The sequence below is a fragment of the Arachis ipaensis genome, chromosome B8, assembly GCF_059453495.1.
Source record: "Arachis ipaensis isolate K30076 ecotype BB chromosome B8, ASM5945349v1, whole genome shotgun sequence".
Taxonomy (NCBI): domain Eukaryota; kingdom Viridiplantae; phylum Streptophyta; class Magnoliopsida; order Fabales; family Fabaceae; genus Arachis; species Arachis ipaensis.
The window spans coordinates 24238686-24248717 of NC_142443.1; positions in this window are offsets into that span (position 1 = coordinate 24238686).

The following is a 10032-nucleotide window of genomic DNA, read 5'->3' on the forward strand; positions in this document are numbered from 1 at the left end:
TCCGGTAACAGCCAAAGTTGCTCTTTTAGATACTACTTTCAAAGAATACCAACATGCCTTGATCGGAGCATTAGTAACAACACTCTCAAATGGAAGTGTCATTCTTACTATAGCTCCTAATTTCACCATGAGATTATCAGATCCTACGATAAGTCAAAGGCTGAAAATCCAAATACAATTGGTAGGAGTAATTCAAGACTCTAATGTTGAACAGGCCACCTTACATCACCAAGTCCTCTACAGAGTCCAAGATCATGCTCTTGATCTTAATCTCCCAAACACTACTGGAGAAGCCCTATTCATGTTCACAGACAGTGCTGGAGGACCTGCAATAGTAAATATTCCAAGGATGATCACTACTGAAGAACTTTCTTCTATCATTCCATTGGAATGGATTACTGATTATGAGAAAGCTTTCCCAAAAGAACAGGTTGATGTTCATACTACAGCACCTCCAACTATTACTCATAATAGTGATCGTACGGTGACGACTGTCTTTCAGAAACCTGGAATGACCAAACAAATTTCACTGCGAAGATCATCTTTCAGAAGGATCAATATGATCTCTCCTGTTCAGGTGCAAACAACTCATGATCAAAATGATCCACCAGTGCATTTCTATGAGAATGGAAAATCTGTTTACGTCTCTCACGTAAATGGCCACTTCATTTGGGATGTTGATCCCTCTATGTGTGATTCTGACTGTGACTGTGCTAATCAATGGAGTGACACTGATGATGAAGATTATGCTAGAAGACGGAGGAACAAGAAAAAGAAGAAGAAGTCGTTACAAGCCCCATGCTCCTATAAAAGACCTGAGCCTCCTGATGATGCTGAATCAGCTCCAATGCTCAGAAAGAAACCAATGATCAAGAGGACGAAACTGTCTAGGAAAAGCTTCGCAGATTATCCTTTTCAGCCAGTCAATACAATCCCATGTATCGCCACCCTCAGATCTTATGAGGAAGAATTCCCACCTTTAGTGACCCAAACTGATGAAAAGAAAATCACAAGGAGACCTTATGTGATACCATATCTGCAAGGCCCAAAATCAGACCCATATGACCCATATCTGCAAGATGCCCAAGATCCAAATGAAGAAAACACTGAAGACCCGTTTCTCTACCTCCAAGACCCAGATACGGATTTCAGAGCTGTCAATCTAGCTTCTGATTCATCCTTCTCAGACGGTGATGGGACCCTACCAGAAGACTATTTCAAACCGTCTCTTTATTAGAACACTATTGTTCCCACTATGTATAATTATGAGTGTGCTAGAATAAAGTGACCTCAGTCACATGCTTAGAAAATGCCAAAAAAGATAAGGCTTATCCTTATCCTCCAGGTGGCATTGTATGATAGGCTTATTTAGATTTCGCTTCTATCTAGAGGCCTCTATATAAGGAGGTGCTCACCCCAGTTGTAATCAGATCTCAAGAAACATTGTAATATATCCACTTTTCCTATCTCTCAAAATGTTCTGAATTCTCTTTCTCTCTCTGAAAGCTTAGCTAGTGCTATTTCCTTCTTCCTCAGTCCAGTGCCATAAAAGTATGCTCTGAGCTTGCCTCTTTAAGAGGATCCTGCTCATCAGAACATGGCATGGATCAGATCCACGGGAATTTCTCATAGTGGAAAAGGGACTCAATGTTATAATGCTAACTTTTGCTCGGACCCTTTGATCTCACTCGTTATAATGGTTGGAAAGAGTGATTGGGATAAGCAGACGATGCATTGTATCGTTGTCATCCTGAAGTACTGGAGACCTCTTCACAATTTCTGGGGATAATACATCAAGAATTTCTAGGAGACATTGCAATTATCCAAAAAAGAAATTCTCAAGAATACTTTGAGATGAAGTGCTGTTCCCTCAACAGAAAAGACTTGGAAAAACACTACAAAAAGATGGCTGCTAAATATTATCCTCTTGGAGGAAATAATAATCCGCCACTTAAGCAAGTCTTTATAGCATCCTTGCCAGATGAGCTTCAGCCTGAAATACAGCGAATGATGATGACTCTTCGCAAAGAAGTGGCTACCACAACCATTGGAGAAATATACCAGTTAGCCCTAGCTGCCTTGGACAAGTTGTGTGAACAACAACAAATGTTCAAACAGCTTAACAAAAACTCAGGCAAACTCAAAGGAGCATGCAGCAAATCCCATCTGAAAATTAAGTGCAAAGAGTCAAGTATGTGTGAATGCAAGCCAAAGAAAAAGACGCATTGGCGATCATCAACCAATACATTTCATCAGAAAGCATTCAGAAGGAGAAGAAGCAAGCAAAAATATCGTTACTTCAAAAGGAGGAAACCCCATACCAAGTCAAACAAATGCTTCATTTGTGGAAAACAATGACACTTTGCTAAGTCATGTCCTCACAAGACAAAGAAGGAAATAAAAATGCTCCAGTCTTTAATGGATGCTGCCTCCATTGGTGATGAGGAAGATCTAGAGTCAGTACTTGAGGAACAGAGAAGCAAAGATGATGAAACTGAATACGTTTTCCAGGACTCTGACTCAGAAGAGAATAGTTCAGAAGAAGACCTCCCACCAAAAAGGTCTATCTTTACCATATCATCTATTGCTTCCATCACCACAAGAATTCCTAAACTAACGAGTATGCCAGAAGAAGAACTTGGGTATCTCGGATCTTTAGGAGTAAAACAGATTGATGGTACTCCTAGACCTCATTTTGATCTAAAAGTCAAGACATCTGTCTATGATAAACCAATAAAGGCCGTTGCATTAATGGACACTGGATCTTGTGCTACTGTCGTAAAACCACATGTCTTACCAAAAGAAATGTGGGCACCTTTTTCCAAGAAATTCGCAGCAGCTAACAGTGAAGTCTTCACCATCAATCTTATCTCCAAAAAACCAGTTGGACTGGAGATATTTGCAGGCCAGACCACTTGGCTTAGAGTGCTGGGAAGCTACCTCCCTGACAAAGATGTTTTGTTCGGATTCGATGCCTTCTTCCGAACTCATGGGCTACATATCAAACCCACTGGTCTAAGTTACAAAGGGCAGTTTTTGCCTTTTACAGGGATACAAAGTATCCTCGAAATCCAAGAAGCTCCAGAAGAATATAAGGAGATTCAACAGCTACTCCTCAGTGCTTGCTGTGATAGTCATGATCAATTCAACCACCCTGCTCCTTTATGGAAAAATCCAGAATTTTATGTCCGACTCCCCTTCAAAAAGAATGAAGACATCAACCCTACAAAGGCCACGCATTCAGGAATGAACCCCGAAGATCTTAAGTTGGCAAGAGCTGAATGTGCAGCCCTTCTTGTTCAAGGACTCATTGAACCAACCAACTCCAACTGGGCATGTCAAGCATTCTATGTTGAAAAAAGAGCTGAGCAAAATAGAGGAAAAAAGAGACTTGTCATTGATTATAAGCCACTTAATGTCTTCTTACAAGACGACAAGTTTCCTCTACCAAGAATCTCAGTTATTACACAAAGATTAAGTGGAGCAAAAATATTCAGCAAGTTTGACTTGAAAGCTGGATTTTGGCAAATTGGGCTCCATCCTGAAGATAGGTATAAAACAGCGTTCTGTATACCTGAAGCCCAATACCAATGGACAGTAATGCCATTTGGACTCAAAGTAGCCCCCTCTCTCTTCCAAAAAGCAATGACCAAAATCTTTGAGCCCATACTACACTCCACACTCATCTACATTGATGACATCTTACTGTTCTCAAAAGACAGTGAAGCCCACAAGGCACTCCTGGCCCAATTTACTCAGATCATCAAAGACCAGGGAATCATGCTATCAGCAAAAAAGAGCTCTATTGCTAAGACAAAAATTGAATTCCTTGGGATGATTTTCAAGAATGGATTTTTCCAACCAGGGGACCACCTTGCCAAAGAATTAATCCATTTTCCTGATGAAAACTTGACAGTCAAACAAGTCCAACAATTATTGGGAATCGTCAACTACATCAGAGACTTTATCCCAGATGTGACCAGACACACCAGCCAGCTGTCAAAACTCCTAAAAAAGAAGCCCCCACCATGGGGACCTGAGCAAACCACAGCTGTCAAAACTCTGAAGAAGATAGCACAAGACCCCCCACCTTTAAAGATTCCCAGCACAGGAAAAAGAATATTGCAGACAGATGCTAGTGATGAATTCTGGGGAGCTGTGCTACTTGAAGAGATTGATGGGACAAGACACTATTGCGCGCATGCTAGTGGACAGTTCAAAGAATCTGAAAAACATTACCATGCCACTTACAAAGAGATTCTTGCTGTCAAAAGAGGGATAGAAAAATTCAATTTCCACCTCAGTTCTTATCATTTCACTGTGGAAATGGATAACACCTCTTTCCCATCAATGCTAGAAATCAAGAAAAAACTCCTGCCAGACTCTCAATTGCTAAGATGGAAGGACTGGTTCTCTCGCTATAAATTCGAGGTAAGACACATCAAAGAACATCAAAACATACTTGCAGATTTCCTATCTAGGCCAACCAAAGAGCCACCCCCCAAACCAGTAGAATCACTTCCTAAACCAATCCATTACATTTACACCATGAGCACCTACAACCCTTCATACACCATTCCATTTCCTGATTGTCCACCCCACAATAACCCATACAGAAGAAAAATTGGCCCTTTTCCTTTCAAAGCAAGACCCCAGACAGTGTTTCAAATAGTCTGTCTAGCCAGGCAAACTTTGTTCTACTGGTTACACCAGCTCCTTACCATAACCCAAATACATCCAAATCCGAAGTACTTTGATGTGGATACCCCTTTTTGCACTATACCAATAATCCAAGGACCTATACCAGAGGAAATGATGTGGTATATCTGGGCTCTGTCTTCCCTATATCCATGTGCTATCATAATACCACTCTTCCCAGTATATCACATTCTGTGTAACAGTACTCAAGCCCAGTCTCATCTAGTCAGGTTATTTGCTATGTATGCACCACTTGGGGCATGGAGAGGAATGTTATATAACATGATCGAGCAACACCAATTATGGGATAAACCCTCCAGGACAAAACGGAAATTCTGTTGTTTTGTCACCCTACAGAGAGATTACTTTACTGGATGTAAAGCCCATAATGAGAAGACACATACCAAGAACAAGGTCGATATTATTGGATATTCTACCATATGGCCCACAGATGAAAAAACAGTCCTAAATGCCTTGGCCAAATACCTTTGTCAACTTTGGCAACCTGGACTATATGGAGAAAAAGATGTTGTTGAAGGACTCCCATTTCAATCAGATGTACCACCAATAACTCTCCAAGAGTTTCAGTCCAGATTCATAACTTCAGGGATAATCAACCAGTTAGGACAATACTCCTTTTATGCTCCAACAGACCAGCCCAGTACGTCCACACAAGCTCCAAGCAGATATTCTGGAGAAGATCTGAATTCTGAAGATCCAGGTGGAAGAGTGTATGCTTTACCACCAAGCCCAACTAGAATTGATGCAGGAATACCCGATGATGCTGAAGGCCCAAAATCAGACCCATATGACCCATATCTGCAAGATGCCCAAGATCCAAATGAAGAAAACACTGAAGACCCGTTTCTCTACCTCCAAGACCCAGATACGGATTTCAGAGCTGTCAATCTAGCTTCTGATTCATCCTTCTCAGACGGTGATGGGACCCTACCAGAAGACTATTTCAAACCGTCTCTTTATTAGAACACTGTTGTTTCCACTATGTATAATTATGAGTGTGCTAGAATAAAGTGACCTCAGTCACATGCTTAGAAAATGCCAAAAAAGATAAGGCTTATCCTTATCCTCCAGGTGGCATTGTATGATAGGCTTGTTTAGATTTCGCTTCTATCTAGAGGCCTCTATATAAGGAGGTGCTCACCCCAGTTGTAATCAGATCTCAAGAAACATTGTAATATATCCACTTTTCCTATCTCTCAAAATGTTCTGAATTCTCTTTCTCTCTCTGAAAGCTTAGCTAGTGCTATTTCCTTCTTCCTCAGTCCAGTGCCATAAAAGTATGCTCTGAGCTTGCCTCTTTAAGAGGATCCTGCTCATCAGAACATGGCATGGATCAGATCCATGGGAATTTCTCATAGTGGAAAAGGGACTCAATGTTATAATGCTAACTTTTGCTCGGACCCTTTGATCTCACTCGTTATAATGGTTGGAAAGAGTGATTGGGATAAGCAGACGATGCATTGTATCGTTGTCATCCTGAAGTACTGGAGACCTCTTCACAATTTCTGGGGATAATACATCAAGAATTTCTAGGAGACATTGCAATTATCCAAAAAAGAAATTCTCAAGAATACTTTGAGATGAAGTGCTGTTCCCTCAACAGAAAAGACTTGGAAAAACACTACAAAAAGATGGCTGCTAAATATTATCCTCTTGGAGGAAATAATAATCCGCCACTTAAGCAAGTCTTTATAGCATCCTTGCCAGATGAGCTTCAGCCTGAAATACAGCGAATGATGATGACTCTTCGCAAAGAAGTGGCTACCACAACCATTGGAGAAATATACCAGTTAGCCCTAGCTGCCTTGGACAAGTTGTGTGAACAACAACAAATGTTCAAACAGCTTAACAAAAACTCAGGCAAACTCAAAGGAGCATGCAGCAAATCCCATCTGAAAATTAAGTGCAAAGAGTCAAGTATGTGTGAATGCAAGCCAAAGAAAAAGACGCATTGGCGATCATCAACCAATACATTTCATCAGAAAGCATTCAGAAGGAGAAGAAGCAAGCAAAAATATCGTTACTTCAAAAGGAGGAAACCCCATACCAAGTCAAACAAATGCTTCATTTGTGGAAAACAATGACACTTTGCTAAGTCATGTCCTCACAAGACAAAGAAGGAAATAAAAATGCTCCAGTCTTTAATGGATGCTGCCTCCATTGGTGATGAGGAAGATCTAGAGTCAGTACTTGAGGAACAGAGAAGCAAAGATGATGAAACTGAATACGTTTTCCAGGACTCTGACTCAGAAGAGAATAGTTCAGAAGAAGACCTCCCACCAAAAAGGTCTATCTTTACCATATCATCTATTGCTTCCATCACCACAAGAATTCCTAAACTAACGAGTATGCCAGAAGAAGAACTTGGGTATCTCGGATCTTTAGGAGTAAAACAGATTGATGGTACTCCTAGACCTCATTTTGATCTAAAAGTCAAGACATCTGTCTATGATAAACCAATAAAGGCCGTTGCATTAATGGACACTGGATCTTGTGCTACTGTCGTAAAACCACATGTCTTACCAAAAGAAATGTGGGCACCTTTTTCCAAGAAATTCGCAGCAGCTAACAGTGAAGTCTTCACCATCAATCTTATCTCCAAAAAACCAGTTGGACTGGAGATATTTGCAGGCCAGACCACTTGGCTTAGAGTGCTGGGAAGCTACCTCCCTGACAAAGATGTTTTGTTCGGATTCGATGCCTTCTTCCGAACTCATGGGCTACATATCAAACCCACTGGTCTAAGTTACAAAGGGCAGTTTTTGCCTTTTACAGGGATACAAAGTATCCTCGAAATCCAAGAAGCTCCAGAAGAATATAAGGAGATTCAACAGCTACTCCTCAGTGCTTGCTGTGATAGTCATGATCAATTCAACCACCCTGCTCCTTTATGGAAAAATCCAGAATTTTATGTCCGACTCCCCTTCAAAAAGAATGAAGACATCAACCCTACAAAGGCCACGCATTCAGGAATGAACCCCGAAGATCTTAAGTTGGCAAGAGCTGAATGTGCAGCCCTTCTTGTTCAAGGACTCATTGAACCAACCAACTCCAACTGGGCATGTCAAGCATTCTATGTTGAAAAAAGAGCTGAGCAAAATAGAGGGAAAAAGAGACTTGTCATTGATTATAAGCCACTTAATGTCTTCTTACAAGACGACAAGTTTCCTCTACCAAGAATCTCAGTTATTACACAAAGATTAAGTGGAGCAAAAATATTCAGCAAGTTTGACTTGAAAGCTGGATTTTGGCAAATTGGGCTCCATCCTGAAGATAGGTATAAAACAGCGTTCTGTATACCTGAAGCCCAATACCAATGGACAGTAATGCCATTTGGACTCAAAGTAGCCCCCTCTCTCTTCCAAAAAGCAATGACCAAAATTTTTGAGCCCATACTACACTCCACACTCATCTACATTGATGACATCTTACTGTTCTCAAAAGACAGTGAAGCCCACAAGGCACTCCTGGCCCAATTTACTCAGATCATCAAAGACCAGGGAATCATGCTATCAGCAAAAAGAGCTCTATTGCTAAGACAAAAATTGAATTCCTTGGGATGATTTTCGAGAATGGATATTTCCAACCAGGGGACCACCTTGCCAAAGAATTAATCCATTTTCCTGATGAAAACTTGACAGTCAAACAAGTCCAACAATTCTTGGGAATCGTCAACTACATCAGAGACTTTATCCCAGATGTGACCAGACACACCAGCCAGCTGTCAAAACTCCTAAAAAAGAAGCCCCCACCATGGGGACCTGAGCAAACCACAGCTGTCAAAACTCTGAAGAAGATAGCACAAGACCCCCCACCTTTAAAGATTCCCAGCACAGGAAAAAGAATATTGCAGACAGATGCTAGTGATGAATTCTGGGGAGCTGTGCTACTTGAAGAGATTGATGGGACAAGACACTATTGCGCGCATGCTAGTGGACAGTTCAAAGAATCTGAAAAACATTACCATGCCACTTACAAAGAGATTCTTGCTGTCAAAAGAGGGATAGAAAAATTCAATTTCCACCTCAGTTCTTATCATTTCACTGTGGAAATGGATAACACCTCTTTCCCATCAATGCTAGAAATCAAGAAAAAACTCCTGCCAGACTCTCAATTGCTAAGATGGAAGGACTGGTTCTCTCGCTATAAATTCGAGGTAAGACACATCAAAGAACATCAAAACATACTTGCAGATTTCCTATCTAGGCCAACCAAAGAGCCACCCCCCAAACCAGTAGAATCACTTCCTAAACCAATCCATTACATTTACACCATGAGCACCTACAACCCTTCATACACCATTCCATTTCCTGATTGTCCACCCTACAATAACCCATACAGAAGAAAAATTGGCCCTTTTCCTTTCAAAGCAAGACCCCAGACAGTGTTTCAAATAGTCTGTCTAGCCAGGCAAACTTTGTTCTACTGGTTACACCAGCTCCTTACCATAACCCAAATACATCCAAATCCGAAGTACTTTGATGTGGATACCCCTTTTTGCACTATACCAATAATCCAAGGACCTATACCAGAGGAAATGATGTGGTATATCTGGGCTCTGTCTTCCCTATATCCATGTGCTATCATAATACCACTCTTCCCAGTATATCACATTCTGTGTAACAGTACTCAAGCCCAGTCTCATCTAGTCAGGTTATTTGCTATGTATGCACCACTTGGGGCATGGAGAGGAATGTTATATAACATGATCGAGCAACACCAATTATGGGATAAACCCTCCAGGACAAAACGGAAATTCTGTTGTTTTGTCACCCTACAGAGAGATTACTTTACTGGATGTAAAGCCCATAATGAGAAGACACATACCAAGAACAAGGTCGATATTATTGGATATTCTACCATATGGCCCACAGATGAAAAAACAGTCCTAAATGCCTTGGCCAAATACCTTTGTCAACTTTGGCAACCTGGACTATATGGAGAAAAAGATGTTGTTGAAGGACTCCCATTTCAATCAGATGTACCACCAATAACTCTCCAAGAGTTTCAGTCCAGATTCATAACTTCAGGGATAATCAACCAGTTAGGACAATACTCCTTTTATGCTCCAACAGACCAGCCCAGTACGTCCACACAAGCTCCAAGCAGATATTCTGGAGAAGATCTGAATTCTGAAGATCCAGGTGGAAGAGTGTATGCTTTACCACCAAGCCCAACTAGAATTGATGCAGGAATACCCGATGATGCTGAAGGCCCAAAATCAGACCCATATGACCCATATCTGCAAGATGCCCAAGATCCAAATGAAGAAAACACTGAAGACCCGTTTCTCTACCTCCAAGACCCAGATAC